Source organism: Pinus tabuliformis, chromosome 2_1 (genome assembly GCF_031772625.1).
Source record: "Pinus tabuliformis cultivar Carrire ecotype Pingquan chromosome 2_1, CPIR1, whole genome shotgun sequence".
Taxonomy (NCBI): domain Eukaryota; kingdom Viridiplantae; phylum Streptophyta; class Pinopsida; order Pinales; family Pinaceae; genus Pinus; species Pinus tabuliformis.
This window is the reverse complement of record NC_142299.1, coordinates 878,534,621-878,554,050: the sequence shown is the minus strand read 5'-3', so window position 1 is coordinate 878,554,050 and position 19,430 is coordinate 878,534,621.

Genomic DNA, 19,430 nt, shown 5'->3' with positions numbered 1-19,430 from the left:
CTCCCACGGAAACCTACCCTATACCCAAAGTTTTCCTGCCGAAGCAGACCAGGACGCATGCCCCCTGGGTTCCAGTCATATCCCTCCAAATCACTCGCGCTCATCGGGAGGACGGACCGTGGGTTGAGACATTTCTTGTGTGAAGAGACCATTTAGGGAAGGTATATGACTATTTTCGATGCGTGATCCAGGAAATGAAAGCTGGTCCACGAGCTTGACCACTCTTCCTTCGTGCGGAAAACACATTACTCTAAAGAGTGAGGAGACGATGGCTCCCATGCAATAAATATAGTCTCGTCCAAGGAGTAGGTTATAATCCAAGGGTCCTTGAACGACCATTACGTTCATTTGAACGGTCTTCCCTTTCAATGTTATGGGCACATTGGGGAGGATCCCTAAAGGTCGACTGGTTCCTTTATCAAAGCCTGTCAGATTTCTCATCTCAGGCAAAAGCAATGGCGAACCAAGCGCTTTCCAAGCAGTAGAGGAAAGGATACTCACAGAAACCCCCTCATCTATGATGGTACCAGCCATGACCATTCTATATATTTGGACGATAATTCTGAATGGTATGCTTGCTGGTAAACGGGGTCTGCCTAGTTGATTCCAGTCGAAGGAGACAACTAGGTTGCTTGGAGGTGGGACCGAGTAGACGGCCGGGTACGGCTCTGACGAACTTCCTTCCTGCGATAAAGGAATGGGTAGGTTGACCCCGTGTTCGTCGGAGTCTGTGTTGATGAAGAGAATTTGGACGGTGTCATCCTTGTTCTCTTCAGTGACTGTGTCATTCGAAGATAAATCCTCTGAAGGCAAGACCGGGTCAACTACCGCCTCGACCTTTTGACTTTCGTCGGGTATGGATTCAGTCGGTTCATCTTCAATGACAGGCGCTTCAGCTGACCACTTGAGCGGGCCAGCTGGATTCTCAACTAAAGAAGGACTCGGCAAGAGTTTTTTATATCCAGGAGGAAGTCGTAACGGTGAAACCGGACGATCATCCAAAATTCTTTTAGCTTCGTCTAAGAAGGGACAACGGTGGATGGCGTGATTGCCTTCGCACAGTTTACAAGGAGATCTAGCTCTCCTGTTTTGTCCTGGGACTTCACTTTCGCTAGTTGACGGTGTGCTTTCAACATGGCTATCAGAGGTTGACGCCACCGGATTGTGCAAACGGGGAGACCAGTCCCTTAGTATCCGAGGGATGCAGGGACAATCTCTGTGAAAGTGGTCTCCCTTGCAAATGACACATGGCGATTTAGGCCTGGTCAGTGCAGTGTGTGGATTTTCGTTAGACGACACTTGTTTTCCCTTATTTGCCTTTGGCTCCTTCTTCTTTTTCTCTTTCTTCTTATTTTCCTTCTTCTCCTTAGGAACTTGGTTTTTAGCTTTACCAGTCCCGTCAAGCGAAGAGGAAGGAAGAGAGGAAGAATTAGAGGAAGTAGAAGGTTGGTGGGAAACTCTGGACTCGTTTAATTGCTGATTTGACTGTTCAGGAATAGTGGTGTTCTGAACGACATTGGTTGAGAAGAGCCAGACTGGAAAACCAATTGTCAGTCCTGGAAGCGACAATGTGGCCATATGGGGCGCACCAACATCTCCCCAAGAGGAGAAGGGACTAGGATTTCCACCAAGGGGAATTCCTTAGTTGGTAGGCTCCATTTTATCAACCTAAAGATCAACGCAGGGAAAAGGGTATGAATATTCCGTTTAAAATAAATTTTAACGACACTTGGACACAACTTGCTTTTTCAATTTTAAAGAGTCGAGAAAAAGCAAAAGATGACTCTAGTCTCCTTCGATTTTTAATGAGCCTGAAGTGACAAGTGCTCAGATGGACCTTTTCCGTTAAGGAGTCTAAAAAGGAACGAAAGGGACTGCTCTGGAGTTCTAGGTAGAGGGTGTGCCAAACCAATCGCAAAATCGCAGAATACTTTTTAGGGTACGGGCGGTCAATCTTCCCGAATGTTGTGTTCAGTGCATTGCGATCAGTAGGGCGGCCGACACGGCTTCCTATGGATAAAGGTTTTATGCCTATAGGGGTCTCCCAATATATACTCGACGGTACGTGGGAGCACAATCCGTACTGGCACTTATCGTCTCACAGTGGAGGAATCACCCAACCAACAGTGAGGACAACAGTTACCAGGTTTTACGACGCCGGAACACGTCTCTAGCCTAGACCTCTATGTTGTGCGTTAAGTTCCAATGCGTTGTTAAGTTCATTCAATTTATTTTAGGTTGATCTTTCTTAGAAGTTTGCCTTTTTGGATCACCACGAGATGTAGATACAATTCCTAAATGCAGTCTAAAGATGATAAGCAAGCTTTTATCTCTTTTCAACAATGAAAATCCTAGCTACAAGGGGAAAAGAAAGACACAATCTTTTCTCAAAGAGCATAGAGCACACTGTAAATGCACTTTTCCTAAATCAAACCATACAAACTGTCAAAATGCAAATGCACTTGTGCATGTATTTGTTTTTCACTTTCTTAATATTGATGCCTAAAAAGAAAGTTGTTGTACAAACTTGAATTCGATTTCAAGTGAAAAACACAAACAAGCTTCTTTTCGAAATCAAAAAGACGATTACGATACTTTATGATTTTGAAGTAAACACTTGTTTCGACACTAGAAATTCACAAATTCAAACCAAAAGACAAAAGTAAAAGCGCAATCAACTGTCAACAGCAAACAAATTTACTCCTAAGATCAAAACGACACTTACGACAGGTCTAGATCTAAGGGCGACAGTATGACTAGTTTACTTTTGTAATGGGAAACTGCAAATGATGTAACAAATACACAAAAACAAATACAGTTTCTTTTATACAACTGAGGTGGAATTAAGGCAAAGAAAAGGGGTTTTCAGATAGGTACACACACTGATAACAGGCTGCAAAAATCAGAGATAAAACTGAACAAAATGAAGCAAAGAACCACAGTTGCACAGGGCAAAGGCTGATCAGCACACCTGTTGCACAGAGAAACTGAATTGCAGCGCAGGTAGCCCTCTCGGGACCTGCGTTGAAATGCAGAACCTCTTCTCAGAGCTTGCGCTGAAGCAGAAACGAGAATTTTCTCTGGGTTCTGGGTCACGGTTTGCAGTTTAATCTATGGTTTTTGGCTGGATAAAAGCTATCAGTAAGGTACAATTAGAGGGATGATTTAAAGGAGGACTAAGAGCTATCACAAAGGGCAATTAGAGCATTTGTGGATCAGTTGTTCAGATCATAAACAGGCCCAGTGAATGGACTAGAGTAGCAGATCTCTACTTTGCATTTGTAAATGGCAAATGCAGTTCGATTCGCCACTCCTAAGTTTATGAGAAGAACAAAAATAGAAACACAAATAAACTAACTAGATACGTTCCCTAGTGGAGTCGCCAATTTGTTGTTGGGAAAAGTATCTATTCAGAATGCCCCTATCCCACTCTAAGGTGTGACAGTGCCTTAGCAACAAACAAGGAAAACTACTTGAGTATTCTTCTTTATGAAATGTAAACGAAGAGGAAGGATAAACTAACCTGTATCTTGCGCTAGTTTGTTGATCCAATCGCTCCTCTCTTCAATAGCTCCCAGCTCCCTGCTCCCTTACCAGCCCAGCTTCACCAAATTCCTGCAAGATCACAGAAGAGAGAAACTACACGAAGATATAGATTTACATTCATAAATAGCTTAGGATCAGATTAAGCTAAACATGCAAATATAACAAAACATCATTGATACACAGCATGTAGGAGAAACTCAAATAATTTTATTGATATGATAAGAAAGTCCAAGAGGAGATACAACCAAGTGAGTCCTGATCCAGCATCTACCTCCCAGCAAAGGAATCCCTTCCTCACCTCCAACAAAGCATAAATCACCCAATGCACTAATCTCAATCTCAAACCAACAGCAATTCTCTGCAAAGTACAAAATTCCAGCCTCCGGATCTCTGGGATGAGGGATCCATATATAAATGTAAGCAGAGAGGATGAGTCAGCTTATGTTTTGACTTGTGGCTTCTCTCTGTCAGTTCTTGCTTCCACTTGGAGGCTGAGAGCCTCTTACTCATCTTTGGTCGAACTCAGTGAGGCAAGTGTCATTGAGGAAGATTCTGGAAGCTTCCATTGTCTATACACCTCGCGGAATGACACTGCCATTTTGCATTTCTCGCTCAGCGCACCCTGGTAGTGCATTTAGGTGCGTTGCAACGCACCTAGCTAGTGTACTGGGGTGCTTTGCAACGCAGGCAGCTAGTGGAGCACTTGAATTGATCCTGATTTGACTGATTCTGAGTAGTTTTTGGTGGAGAACTTCTGGGAGAAGCTGTCATTGGTTGACCTTGTTCCTTTAGGGGCAGGAACAACACTTTTAGGGACTTTGGATCCCTTGGATTATGGACATTTCATGCTCAAAGTTGTAAGGCACAAAAATGTCTATAACAGCGTACTCCTGTAAAGGTCAAAAGGTGTGAGTTTTATTTCAAAAAAGTTACTTGTGGTCGATTCTAGAGCATTCTAGAAGATGGTTTGACGTGTATTGAGCGCCTCCAGATGGTTCATGTATCCCTATGAAAGAGGAACTTATCCCATCAAGAGGGGAGCTATCCCATTGAAAGAGGGGCTTATCCCATTGATGGTGGACCTGATTAACTTCCTCCAAAGCATTATAAATACAGGCATTGGGCCAGAGGGAGGGGAGGTTGAAAGCTGAACATTCCTAAGGGTAGATGCTGCTGAAATTAGGACTCCCTTATAGAGCTTGAGAGGAGAGATTCCCATCCTTTCTTAGCTTCATTTGGAAGTGGGTGAGCTGATCAAAGTAAAGGAGAACTCTTGCTGGACCCTGGGAGGGACCTACACAACACCAAGGCACTGGTTGTAATGGTTTCTTTTGTTTCCACTTAATACAATTAAGTTCATTTTTCTCAACAAGTTGTTATATATAATTTGTTTCATATACTCCTTGGTCTTTATGATGAATATGTTTTATTTTATGAGTTATTCAGGTGCTATGTAATCGTTTGCTTGTTAGTGAATGCAGGTTTCAAAGAGAAGGAGGAGCTCATCTGGATCGGAGAGGCTGGACTGCTACAAACAGCGTTGGACTAAAGGTATGTTTTAAACACCTGGTTGCTTGTATTCTAAATGCATATTTAGGGAAAGATAGTGCTTAATTGTCTTGTTTGTCACTAGAAAGCCTTAGCTTCTAGGGAGGTTGGTTTTGTCTGCAAAATTGACTCTTTCCGCATGACAAAATGGCGACTTCGCTGGGGAATCCATGGATTTGATTGATTTCTCTTTTGATTGATACTTTGATTTGAGAAAAGTCGATTTCTTTCTGGTTTTTGACTGATTGACTGTGAATTTGGGTGGAATAGCTTAGGTTTAAGTTAGATTTTATTTTTCTTGGTTTTGCTAGCAGTACGCACCCTCTGCATTAAGCACAATGCGTACTTGTACGCACTGCAGCTTTGTACACAGAGCATACACGCACCTGTGCAAACAGGTTGCCTGCGTACCCTGTCAAAAGTTGAGAAATTTTCAATTTTTTCCTTTTTGCCTCTTAGATTTTGTTTATAATTTGTTTTTGCTTCCCAGATCCACTGGTTACCTATCAGAAGTCTTCATCTAATCTTGTTTCATTAGTATCAAGGGTTTTAGTGAAATTCATAGAAGTTCTAGCCCTAGGGTTTGATTTTTGCATTGGTCTTGTAGTGACTTTGGCTTTAGAAGTTGTAAAACCTTGGATATCCCTGGTCTTTTCAGTCTTCTTAGGAGTCGGACCTTTCATAAAATCCACCTTTGTGAGAAACCTACCTTTGTGTTGTCTCTTTGCGGAATTTCGAGAAAGCTTGTTGGTTAAGCTGTGAATTTCATTCTTAAGAAAAAGAACAAAAGATTTTGATTTTTGTTTTTGACTGGTTTATGATTCTGCATGAACTAATCCTTGGTTGAATTGTGACTGAGTAAAACAACCTGGAATTATATTTTGTAGGCTTTCACCTCATTAGATTTGTTTTTAGATAAATTTCTCTTAGATTTTCATAGATCTTAAAATTGATTTTTGTTAAGTAGTTTTTCATGCTTTGTTAAAATATAAAAAAAATATATATATTTTGGAATTGATTTGCATTAGTTTTTCTTGATAAAATTAGTGCATTAGAGAATTTGTTATATTTTCTCTTAGTGATCAATTTTTGCATTTTTGGAAGTGAATGGAAACTCTCTCCTTACTTTAGTTAGGATTCATCGAATTGAAAGGATTACATTATCATATTCGATTGCATTCAGTTGAGTCGGGTCATAACACCATTGGTTTCATATCCATTTACCTCTTTGAGTAATAACAGCCTAAATAACACATCGCTTAATTAAAATTCATCTAGTAATTTTTACATTTATAGGGCTCTGATACACCAACATAGCTTAGGCTAGTGTCTTGGAGTAGGAGAGTAATTAACTCTCCAAGACAGCAAAACCAAACAAGTAGCTCATCTTGTGGTAGGATAAATCCAACTGTTACATTTATGCTCTGGGAAAGCTCCTCTTAAAGGAGAAGCACAAGATCGTGTCCGAACCAGTGAGGGGATCAATCCTCCTTCATTGGCAACGACGCCAGATACGCACGTACTACAAACGGTAAACCTCGGATTAACCATTGTCGAGGAGCCTGAGGTCACTTGTCGGTAAACCTTGGATTATTGTCAAGGAGCCGGCAAGGGGATTGAGCTTGTTACTCTGCCCTTGTGTGCTATCGGATCGTAGACTGTTCCCCCAGGTATATTTGTTGCTGTTGGTGACCTTAGTGACCATTATCTTAGGGTTCTACCCAAGGTGACGGTGGAGGGAAGATCCCACTGTACCTGGAGCAGACGTGGGCTAGACTCACTTGGATTTTCTAGGGGGTTCACTTCACTCGAGACGGTTAAAGTGGAGGAACTTGGTCCAGTCTATTCATTAAGCAGGTTGTCGGGGTAACTGTTCCACCCGCCACTTCTGTACTGAATTCTGCGATGTTGGATTTCATCACCAACTAGTGTTTTCGGTCCGGAAGGTTACTGTTTGTGTGTGGTTTGACTCCTAGATTTGATAGCGCGTGTTCATTTGTTTGTTTTTACTTTTAGAGACCATAGGTGTGAATTGTGAATTGTTAATTTAAGTTTTAAATTGTTAATAAAATTCACTGAAGTTGAATATAATGGCAAATGTTCCGGAATTTACCAACCTAGGAACCCCTCCTAACGAAAATCCTAGTACTTTTCCTTACTTTGGAAATGTTGGTCCTCCTTATATGGCTACTTTGTCATTACCTGGATTTACAATAGGTTTACCAATATGGTTATTTTCAACTTCGTTGGCCCAAAATACTCCAATTGTTCCACCTCAACCGAATGCTTCACCTCAACAGAGTTCACCATCTCAACATCACCAACCTTCTGTTGACCCTTTACCTTCTTCACCTAATTTTTCTTCCTCTGTTTCTTCCTCTTCGCTTGGTAAAAGCCTTGATGCTAGTAACCAGGAGTCTAAGAAGAAGAAGAAAGGGAAGAAGAAGAAGAAGCAAGATAAGAAAGAAGTCAACCAACCAACCATGGTTGTAAGTGTTAGTTGTGTTGAGGAAAATTCTGACATGCATCGTAAACCCAAATACCCTTGCAGGCTTTGTAAGGGTGACCACTTCCTTGTCAATTGTCCTGGTATTCCAAAGGTCTTGGAAGTATGGTCAGAAAAATCACATCAACTTTCCATTGATCCATCAACCAGTGATAGTCAGGTTCCTGGGAAAAAGGGTAAAGTTAGGTTTCCTTGTAAGTTATGCAAAGGGAGTCATCAAACTCACATTTTCCCTCACATGGATGAAGCCTCAACATTGTTGGAAAACCTTACTGTTCCACAGCAAGAATTTCCAACTGGTTACCGTAAAATTTCTCCCAACCTACCGTCAACTGACGGAGTGATTGATCTAATTTCAAGTAGAGTCAATCACACTCTTCCATTGGAGAGTGAAACTCATGTCACTCAGGTTGATGATCCGTTAGTTGATCAAGTGGTCAATTCAATTTCACATTCGGTCGATCCCACTTTCCCTTTAGAGAGTGAACTTCATACCGCTCAGGTTCTTCTTGTTACATCAGATTCTTCTATGCCGTGGGGCATTTCACCTGTTTCTACAGAACCCCCTCCAAGTACTGAGGTCTTTTCCTTTGATTGGAATAGACTGACAGAACCTCGTCTTCCTTCCTCCATCCCTTTCCAAATCATTGTCAAGGCTGGTGGTAGGGACATACATCATACTCAGGTAGATGAAGGTGCTTCTGTTAGTATTTTATCCTCAACTGTTTGGAAATCTTTGGGTTCCCCTCAGCTTGCGCCTATTACGCAGAATCTGAAAGCTTTTAACAGAACCATTAGTGAACCTTTAGGGATCCTTCCTAAGTTTTCTATTACCTTGGAAGGTAAAACTGTCTATATTGATCTTATGGTAGTTCGAGGTCCCTTGGATTTCAATTTACTCCTTGGGCGAGACTATGTTTATGCAATGAAAGCTGTCGTATCGACACTCTTTCGCGTGATGTCTTTCCCTCACAATGGCAATATTGTGACTGTAGACCAGCTTTCGTTCCCTAGACTTGTTTCAACTACCAACAATATGACACCCCTAAATGTTCCTGATTCTAAAGTGGTATCTACCTGCCACGGGTTAATTATGTGGCAACTGGTCCCATGTTTTCAATTACCGATGTAAGTGAGCCTCTCACTGTTTGCTCATATTCCTTTGATTTAGATCCGGTAATTGACATGGAAAACTCTATGGGATTACTTGAACACGATGTTCTTATCCCTTTTGAGTCCCTTGACATGTGTTCCTTCCATAGAACTATTCTTCCTTCTGATGAAGACCTCTTGGAAGCCATGATCAAGGTGTGTCCATTGACATTTCTTTCTTCCAGTTGGAAGCCATGATCAGTGAGCAGCAAGGATAGTTTTTTCCTGTATCAACCTCGTTAAAAATTGAAACATGCTAGTATGAGGATAGTTCTTTTACTGAGTCAACCTCATTAAAAAATGAATCATCTAGATTTTAGGATATGTAGGTAGATTGTAGAAAGTCAGGTTTGAGGATAGTTCCTGTTACTGAGTCAACCTCGTTAAAAAATGAATCATGTATGAGGATAGTTCCTGTTACTGAGTCAACCTCGTTAAAAAATGAATCAGGTTTGAGGATAGTTCCTGTTACTGAGTCAACCTCGTTAAAAAATGAATCAGGTTTGAGGATAGTTCCTGTTACTGAGTCAACCTCGTTAAAAAATGAATCAGATATGAGGATAGTTCTTTTCTTGTGTCAACCTCCTTAAAAATGAAACAACTCCCTTTTCAAGTTAAATATTGAAAGTAAACCTTCATTCCATCCATCTGGTTGAATGCAATGAAGCCTGGGGGCATGTACCTCGCTTTGCATCATTATACTGGGGGCATGCGAACTTTTTGAGCATAGTTCCTTGTCTTGTGTCAAGCTCGTTAAAAAATGAAACAAGGGTCAAGCTCGTTTAAGTAGGTAGATTGTAGAGAGTAGTCATGAGCATAGTTCCTTGTCTTGTGTCAAGCTCATTAAAAAATGAATCAAGGATTTTAGAGCACAGTTCCTTGTCTTGTGTCAAGCTCGTTAAAAAATGAATCAAGGTTTTTTAGGTATAGTTCCTTGTTAGGTAGATTGTAGAGAGTAGTTATGAGCATAGTTCCTTATCTTGTGTCAAGCTCGTTTTAAAAATGAAACAAGGGTTTTGAGGATAGTTCTTTTCCTGTGTCAACCTCACTAAAAAATGAAACATCTCCCACAAGTCTTTCCAAGACCTTGAAAGTAAAGCTTCATTCCATCCACCTCATTGAATGCAATGAAGCTTGGGGGGCATGTACCTCGTTTTGCGTCATTATGCTGGGGGTATGTGAACTTATAACAAGCATAGTTTTTTGTTTCAAGCTTGTGTAAACATGAAACTGAATCCGAGCATAGTTCTTTTCCTGTGTCAAGCTCGTTAAAAAATGAAACAAATCCTCCTCTACTTGAATCGAGAGTTTGACTAGATCTCGTAAATGTTAGGTTGTATATTTAGGTTAGTTATTTCAGTGTTTTGCATAATTTTCTTACAGTTTTAGGTCGAGTCTTTCAAATGATCTCGTACACGAACCTTTATTCCATCCAGCTTGTATTTAGTTGAATGAAATGAAGCTGGGGGCCATGCGCTCTAGCAGTTATGCTTAGGGGGCATCAAGCATAGTTTTATCTCTGTTTCAAGCTTGTGAAAAAATGAAACTACTTTGAAGCATAGTTTTTCTCTGTTTCAAGCTTTTGTAAAAATGAAACCTATCTCGAGTCAATTTCAGTTATTTTCCAGACTCGTTAAACTCATGAAAATCCCGAGATTATTTTGCTATCTTTCATTCTCGTAAAACAAATGAAAATGCCGAGTTCTTTTCGTCTTTTCCTGCTCGTAAATTAAATTGAAAGTCGGCCATATGAGTACATTTTTATCATTTTTTCAAACTCATTAAAAATTAATGAAAAAATGAAAACCATGAGTACATTTTTATCATTTTTTCGAACTCGTTAAAACTTACGAAAAAGTGAAACCTTGGAGTTCTCTTTTAAGCCCTTTTCAGACTCCTAAAATATGAAAAGATTGACGAGCGTTTCTTTTACACTCGTTAAAACGGAATTAAAAGACGGTCCTCTTATAGCCCTTTTCTGACCGTAAAAACATGAAAAGATTGCCGGATTTTTGTCGTTTCAAATTCGATATTGGAAATAAAACGACGTGTCCTTGATCGCTTTTTACTTTTCAGGTCAGAGACACTAACATAACCTTGGTCATAAAGATCAAGCGGTTCTCTCAAGTATTATTTTATACTTTTTCGGGCTTGGGAGACACAAATTTACGAAAAAGGTCAACCTGGAGTCTTCTTAAGTTTTTTCAGACTCTCTAAAATTGAAAAACGTTGAGTTTCTCCTATACTGGACTCGTTAAAATTTCACAGTAAAGGACCTGTTCGATTACAAACAGGAACGTACCACTCCTTCTTAGGGTTCGAATCTAAACTAAGTTGGACTCATCCGAAGGATGAGCTTATAATCAAGCATATGTTATCCTCCTCAAGCTTGTAAAAAATAAAGAGGTACTTGCCAGAAATGGTGGGGGAAAAGAGAGAAAAATGAGCCTATTTGTTATCCTTTGTCTCAGAAAAACCTTATCACCACTCTTGAACACGACACTTTTTCATTCACCTGGGTTGGGAAATCCTTTGCCTAACAGTTGATCAAACCACATTGAAAATCTTCAACCGGTTCCAGGTATTAATTTTGGGTCAATTGTCACCAAGCCATCTGTCGTGTCGTTATGTGTTCAAGAGGTCACTGCAAATAAACCATTCATCTGCAAAATACCTGTCATCCATCTTGACCATCCCTGAGTCAGTCCTTACAGCTACATTTCTTCAACTTGAACTATGATTTCGTGTTGTGGGCTTGCATGCAACGGGTCGCTTTCTATCGACATCAGCACATTATCTAGAAAGATGACCTAGAAATCGTCAGTACCTTGAAATCTGCATGCATCAATGGCAGGTTTCTCACCTTTGACGACAGTTTACATCATTGACTTTCGATCGAAGGATTCCGTGATATGTTCGACATCAACACATCTATTCACATCTCATGGATTGTACTGGGTACTTTGAGAACCATTGACATCACTGGTGGTCTCTCTCACACTTGTTAACAGTTTACATCATTGACTGGTAATCAAGTGGTTTCTACCATGTTCGACATCAACTCATTTATTCGCATGGATAGAATCGTACTATTTTGGGAAGCGGAAATGAAGACCCTAGATCTAGTTTCCACCATCCAGGCTGCGAGGAGTTTTGTATTCATTATATAGTAGACTAATCATAAACAGATGGCTGCATCCATACTGTGTCTACATGAGTCTATGATTATGATGAACTGCGAAATTATTCCTGTATCAGAGCAGTAGTTAGTTTGTTAGTTAAATTTTTTGATCTAAGTATGGGAATGCCTATCTCAGCGATGATATCATCTCATATATGTATTTTGTGTTGAATATTTGCAGTTTCTGACTGGGCTCTCCACAAGATAATCCTTGAAATGATAAAGTGCTTCACCCTTCCTAGATGATATGAAACCCTAATCTACTACAGGCTTCGCACTTTAGGGGGCAATCTGTTACACTAAAATTTGTCACCATGACTATTTGCAGTTAGTATGGCTCCATCAACTGTCATACTATCCTCCTTGGCAAGTCTTATACCTCTGCTCCTCATGTCAAACTCCAAGAAAGAGAGAAAGTCCTTAAAAAGTCAATTAACTCTGGTTACGCAGTTTCTCTTAACCTTACCTGCGTGTACGCACCCCAAGTTCACAATACCTGTGTACTTGTACGCTCTGTCTGTAAAGGGGTGGGTGCGTACTCCTGTAAAGGTCAAAAGGCGCGAGTTTTACTTCAAAAAAGTTACTTGTGGTCGATTCTAGAGCATTCTAGAAGATGGTTTGACGTGTATTGAGCGCCTCCAAATGGTTCATGTATCCCTATGAAAGAGGAACTTATCCCATCAAGAGGGGAGCTATCCCATTGAAAGAGGGGCTTATCCCATTGATGGTGGACCTGATTAACTTCCTCCAAAGCATTATAAATACAGGTATTGGGCCAGAGGGAGGGGAGGTTGAAAGCTGAACATTCCTAAGGGTAGATGCTACTGAAATTAGGACTTCCTTATAGAGCTTGAGAGGAGAGATTCCCATCCTTTCTTAGCTTCATTTGGAAGTGGGTGAGCTGATCAAAGTAAAGGAGAACTCTTGCTGGACCCTGGGAGGGACCTGCACAACACCAAGGCACTGGTTGTAATGGTTTCTTTTGTTTCCACTTAATACAATTAAGTTCATTTTTCTCAACAAGTTGTTATATATAATTTGTTTCATATACTCCTTGGTCTTTATGATGAGTATGTTTTATTTTATGAGTTATTCAGGTGCTATGTAATCGTTTGCTTGTTAGTGAATGTAGGTTTCAAAGAGAAGGAGGATCTCATCTGGATCGGAGAGGCTGGACTGCTACAAACAGTGTTGGACTAAAGGTATGTTTTAAACACCTGGTTGCTTGTATTCTAAATGCATATTTAGGGAAAGATAGTGCTTAATTGTCTTGTTTGTCACTAGAAAGCCTTAGCTTCTAGGGAGGTCGGTTTTGTCCGCAAAATTGACTCTTTCCGCATGAAACAATGTCAAACCCTTCATTTACAAGAAGTATTGTATGTACCTGATCTAAAAAAGAATCTGGTATCTATTTCTGCAGTGGAATATAAAGGTTTCAAGGTGACATTCATTGATGGGAAGGTTCATGTTTGGAAAAGGAACCCAAAAGATGCATTCACTCTTGGATTCAAGGTTGAAGGTCTCTATCAGGTTGGAGGAAGTATGTTGGGAGCAATGACTTGTGATACTTCTCTTCAATCCGAATTATGGCACTGAATATTTTCTCACCTTGATTTCAAAGCATTACCTGATGTAAGGAATATGGTCACAGGTATTCCTGAATTTAACTTAGAACATGAACGTGTTTGTTAGGTTTGTGAAGCTGGAAAACATACAAGGGGACCATTCCCCTCAAGTGAAACTCAAACTATTAATATTCTTCAATTGGTTCATTCTGATCTATCATGTATGTTGCCCGTGACAGCTTTGGGTGGATATTTGTACTATGTTATTTTTGTGGATGACTTCTCTCGCAAAACATGGATCTATTTTTAATAAAGAAGAAGAAAGAAGTGTTCAAATGGTTCTGCTCTTTCAAATCCTTGGTCGAGAATCAAATAGGGAAGAAGATAAAAATATTGAGGACTGATAATGGGACCGAATATGAGTCAAATGAATTCAATGATTATTGTAGAGAATTTGACATTAATAGGGATACCACTACTGCATATACTCCTGAAAAAAATGGTGTTTCCAAAATGAAGAATCGAACTATCAAATAAGACACCAGTGTCATGCTTCATGACCAAGTTCTACCGAAGTTCTTATGGGGAGAAGCTACCAACACCACTGTGTATGTTAAAAATAGATTCCCACATCAAGCATTTGACTTCAAGACACCTGAAGAAGTTTTCCCTAGTAAGAAACCCGATGTTTCTCATTTTAGAATTTTTTTTTGTCCCATATGTTTTCATGTGCCGAAAGAGAAAAGAAACAAACTAGATGCATCTGGGAAGAAAGGAACGTTTATGGGCTACATTGAAACTTTGAAAGCAAATAGAATCTATGTTCGTGGTAAAATAGAAGTGGAGATAAGTCATGATGTCACTTTCGATGAATATTATGCCCTTAGGCAAGTCTGAGATCTGCATATCCCTAGGAAGGACAATAATGATGATGATGCAGGAAAGCAGGATGAGCCTCTGACTGATGATCTGATGCCCGTTGTTGAAGGTCCAATGGATCCCATTGATCAACCTCCTAGTGATCCCACTACTTGAAGAAAACACCTTTGTGGCTCAAAGAAACTCTTGAATATGTTGAGAAACATATTGCACTGCGGCGGACATTTCGTGAAAGCAAGAACCTGAATAGGTACGAAGAGTACTTAGCTACCATGAGTACCATTGTACAATTTGAGCCTTGTACATTCGAAGAATTCGTGAAACACCAAGTTTGGAAGGATGCAATGAACGAGGAGTATGAGTCAATCATGAAGAATGATGTATGGGATGTGGTTCTTAGACCCAAGGACAAATTAGTGGTCATTTCAAAATGGTTCTACAAGATCAAACATGGACTCGCTGGTGGGAGTCCTGAAAAGTTCAAGGCCAGATTTGTTGCTCAAGGCTTCTCTCAAAAGGATGGAGTCATGGGAAGTACCTCTCATCTATCCAATGAGTTCAGAAAAGATGTTTAAGTACCATAGCACTACTAATGGACGTATTGTGTATTGTTGTACTCCCTATGACTAGGATGTATGGTGTTCAACAACTTGATTTGAGATCAAGGATTGACTTTTGTCAGTGGAGAGTCATTTGATCTTATGATTCACTCTCGATCACTTCTTCTTCATTATTACGTCATGGTTCAGCAGAGCATAGAAGTGATGATAGATATGGTGCATGATGATAGGATGGCATGATGATGACGAATGGATTGGTAGGTGGAATTCTCCCTAGTTGAGAGGGGGTGTTAAAATTGGAAATAGGGCCAAATTCCACCTTAGGGAGGCTCATATGATGGAGATGATTATTGCATTGGATTCCTCTTCTCGAGAGGTCCAAGATTCCTCTTCTCAAGAGGTCCAATTTTGATATAAATATCATCTCACTCTAAAAATAAGAATTCAAATTTTGAATTTATTCTCTCTCATGCACAAATTTTCAAGGTCAACCTCAGTCAAATAAAGCCCAAGAGATGTGTCTCCACACCCTCAACGATTTGTATAAATTGGAGTGACCTATCTCCTCATTTGGGCATCACTCATATCAACACAGATCTCTCTCTCCTCTCTTGATTGGTTCATACAACTTGAGGATAGCCTCTCTCCTTCACACACGTGGCAGGAGGCCAAATTTTTAGGACTGTTTGCTGGCCGAAAATTTTAGGGTTACAGGGCAGCATTGATCCTTGCTATTTGACTGAATTTTGACTGCATTTTGAATGAAAATTTTCAATCTTTGGAGGCCACATTTATTGGCACATATATTGAGGAGTTTGGGACAGTTTGACTAGGGTTGACTTCAATGTTGAATTCATATTAAACCACATAAATTACGGCAGTGCTTCTCTCTCCTTTGACTGGGTTTGACAAAACTATTTTGGGATGACTTTGACTCTCTAGAAGGCTGAATTGGACTATTGTTGATCGAGTTGCTTGGAGTACATTTTGGTGCTGCTTTGAGCAGCATTGTCTTTCTGGTTAGGGTTGCAGTTGACTGTTATTGACAACTAATTTTGACATGATTGTTTTGGGCAAGTAAATTTGATATTTGTACTCTCTCTCTCTCTCTCTGTTGAACTATTGAATAATAATAAGAAGATTTGATCAAATGGTTTTCCCCACATTAGCATTTTTCCCTGAGATCCACCAAATCTTGTGTCCTCTTGTCTTGGCTTGTCTTTTGCACATGTTTTTATGTTTTATCTGCATTTACTATCAATGTGTTTAAGTTAATGTGATTTCTAGTAGAAATAGTTGGAAATTTTCATTGGGATGGTAAGGAACATTGAAGTAAATTGTGCTAAAGCATAGAACATACCATTTTTATCTAAAATTAATAGGTCTATAATTGAAATTAGGCATGAAAATTTCCTAAAAGGCTAGAAGATCCTAGCAAAGAAGGAATCAATCCCTAATATGTTTAGATCTCTGAAATACTTTTGCTACAGATCACACATGTGAGGTATGCCAATTTTTCTAGGGTTTCCTTAGGTTCGAAATTGCAAAAGGTGTTGCATATTTCTTTAGAAAAGATGAAAACTTAGAAGAATTGTTTTATTGCCTTTAAATACTTTTTCTTGAAGATAAGAAGGATGATTTGTTGGTTGACTTGGTTCTTGATGATAGTCATGATCTCAATTTTGGCCTTGGAAGTATTATTTGAATTGATTCTATAAGAAAAAATTTATTTCTGGGTTTTCCCCTTGGAGGGGTTTTGCCCTGGCTTGGAGCCTATATATGTCGTTCATCTTTCTATAGTTGTTATCTTCATTGTTTTGTCAATTGTATTGATGATAAGAACATAATAAGAAGAAGAAGAAGTATTAATAAAATCATAAAGAATTGTCAAGATAAGGAAAACTCAAATAAAAATTACTCTCATGATGCACAAATAAGTTATCCAAAACTAAATGTGTTCACTTTTCTAGGTGTGGATCTAGGTGTAGTTTATCGATTAATAGGTAGAGGGCTTTGAGGTTCTAGTGCAGGTTGAGGAAAAGGAGGATAAATGTCCGCATTTTCTACTTGCCAAGAAGATGGAGTTACACTGGGGATAATGGGTAGTAAATATGTTGATGTACTCGGCCCCAAGTATTTATCTCTTTTCTTATACCTATACACAAGTTTCTCAATATTTGGTATTGGGGGAAGCAAATTTGGATCTGCATTATTTCTTGTATGCCTTCGAGTGCAAGCCAGAATGTGAATCAGAAAATTAGTAGGAACTATGTGTTAAAAAAAATAAAACATATTCGTAACAAGTATGTGCAATAGGATAACTAGGTTCGTGAGTTGTTGAAGTAGTGTACATGGTGAGCATCACAAAAATAAATTTGGATTTTTTCCACCTGCAAAACCTGATAGGATTATCGTTTCACCTAGGGAATATGTTTCAAATCATTCACAGCAATAGTGCCACAAGACATTGGGGCCCCAGAGTAGGAACATCTAAATCTCACTTTTATTTTTTTGTTTTAAGGGTTTTCTACTGAGAAATTATGTATGAAATTACCAAGAGTTTATTAAACAAGTTTCTAGGTATGTTTTCCACATATTTTCAGGTCTGAGCATTCATACACTTTGGGTTTGGCATAAGAGTTTTAATGATAAAAACAAAAAGTATGGAGAAAATATATCAGTAAACTAAGTTGGGAAATTAAGAATCCATTCTTAGACTACTGACATCAAAGAAAAAAATAAGCAATTAAGAATTCAGCTATAGAAAACAAGTAATTTGGATTTATGCCTTTTTCTTTCAGTCCATGTAAACATTCATCAAAATAAACAAAGACACTCCATGTGAGCTTGATAAAATTCACAGAAATTAAATAAAACAAACAAACTAATTTTGGGTTTCCTTTAATTCACACAATTACATTTAGATTCCCTACAAGCATCAAGTTTACAACAAGATTTATCGTGAATAAATTCTAGAGATTGTATTAATATCTTGCACAATTTCAAATTACAAGAGGGTTTATAATTGCATGTGAAAACAAGATCAGTGACAACCTACAATGTACTTTAGAGTTCCTTCCTTACAATAGCTTCAACATATCCCAGCACTTTTACAACAAAATTTTGGCAGAGTTTCAGTACATAAAACTTATCTCCCCCTCGCACATCAAAAAGAAGCTTATTTATAGGCTCTCGACCTAACCCCTTGCCCTAAAACCACTATTGGAAATCAATAATGACTAGGAATCTCTTACAAACAACTAGTAGTTTCCTAACTAACTTCATCTAGAATTTTCCAACTATAGGGTGCTAGAATTTTTCACCTATATGGTGGGTCCTAACTTCCTTGGTTATAGTGGGTCTCTCTATCTCTTATTCATATGTTTTGGCTAAAAGGAGTGTGCATCACTTTGGTTGGGTCTCTGGTCGGGTCCACCTTGGTTGAGCTAGCACATGTGGCTATGGCTGTCCCTAGTGTTATTAGGGTGGCCTCGAACTCTAGCCTACCTCCGTTAACGATGCCTGTAGGATTTCTCCTCCAGCATGGGACTGTAAATATGCTCTTTGAGTGGCCAATTTGTAGAGATCCATCAATCCTTTCCACTATTTGTTGAATGAAACATTACATGCTTGTGCATCCAAAATTGACCCTTACAAATTAGTGATAACATTATAGTCCACTTGGCCTTTTTCCTTGAAAATTTTCTTTAGAATGAACAAAAATTTAAAATGGTTTTCATTTGGGTTGACAATGTCCTTTCCTTATAGGGCACAATCTTATTCTCCAAAGCCTTTCTGATCATTATTGATTTCAAATAGGCTCTTCATGTGAGACTCCTTGGAATACAAGTCTCCATTGCCATCAAATAATGATGGGAATTTCCTCTTGTATGAAATCCTACATTTATCTTTAAAGCCATGTATCTCCTTTTCCAATGCACCATTGTTACTATTTTTTTCTTCCTTTTCATCTAATTATCTCTTGCTACCAGCTTGGATCTATCAATATTTAACTTTATGACATCTTCCCTAAGCATATGATTGAGGGAATATATTATTACTTCAGCCTTGGTGGTGATGTCACCGATAATGTTCTTGATTGCATTCATCTCTCTATTAGCTCTTTTGATAATGAAAATCTTCTCGTGGAGTAATTCCATTTCATCCCAGTGTTTGTCCACTATCTTTATTATTTTGTCCAAGTTAATTTGCAATGTTTCCTTCTCAACACATCTAACTCTGCTTCTATTTTATGATAATCTTCTTTCTTTTGGTATAGTTTTATTTTAGTTCTCTCCAATTCCTCTTCCTTCTTCTTTAATTCTTTCTCTCGATTAGAGATTAGAACCTGCAATTTCTTAACAGCATCTAACACTACTATTGTTCCTTAAGAAACCAATTTCCTGGCTGTGGGGAAATTGTGCGTAAGACATTAATAAATATTACTTACTATCACTTATTGTTTGTTGTGTTCTCAAATGAAGGACCTGGAA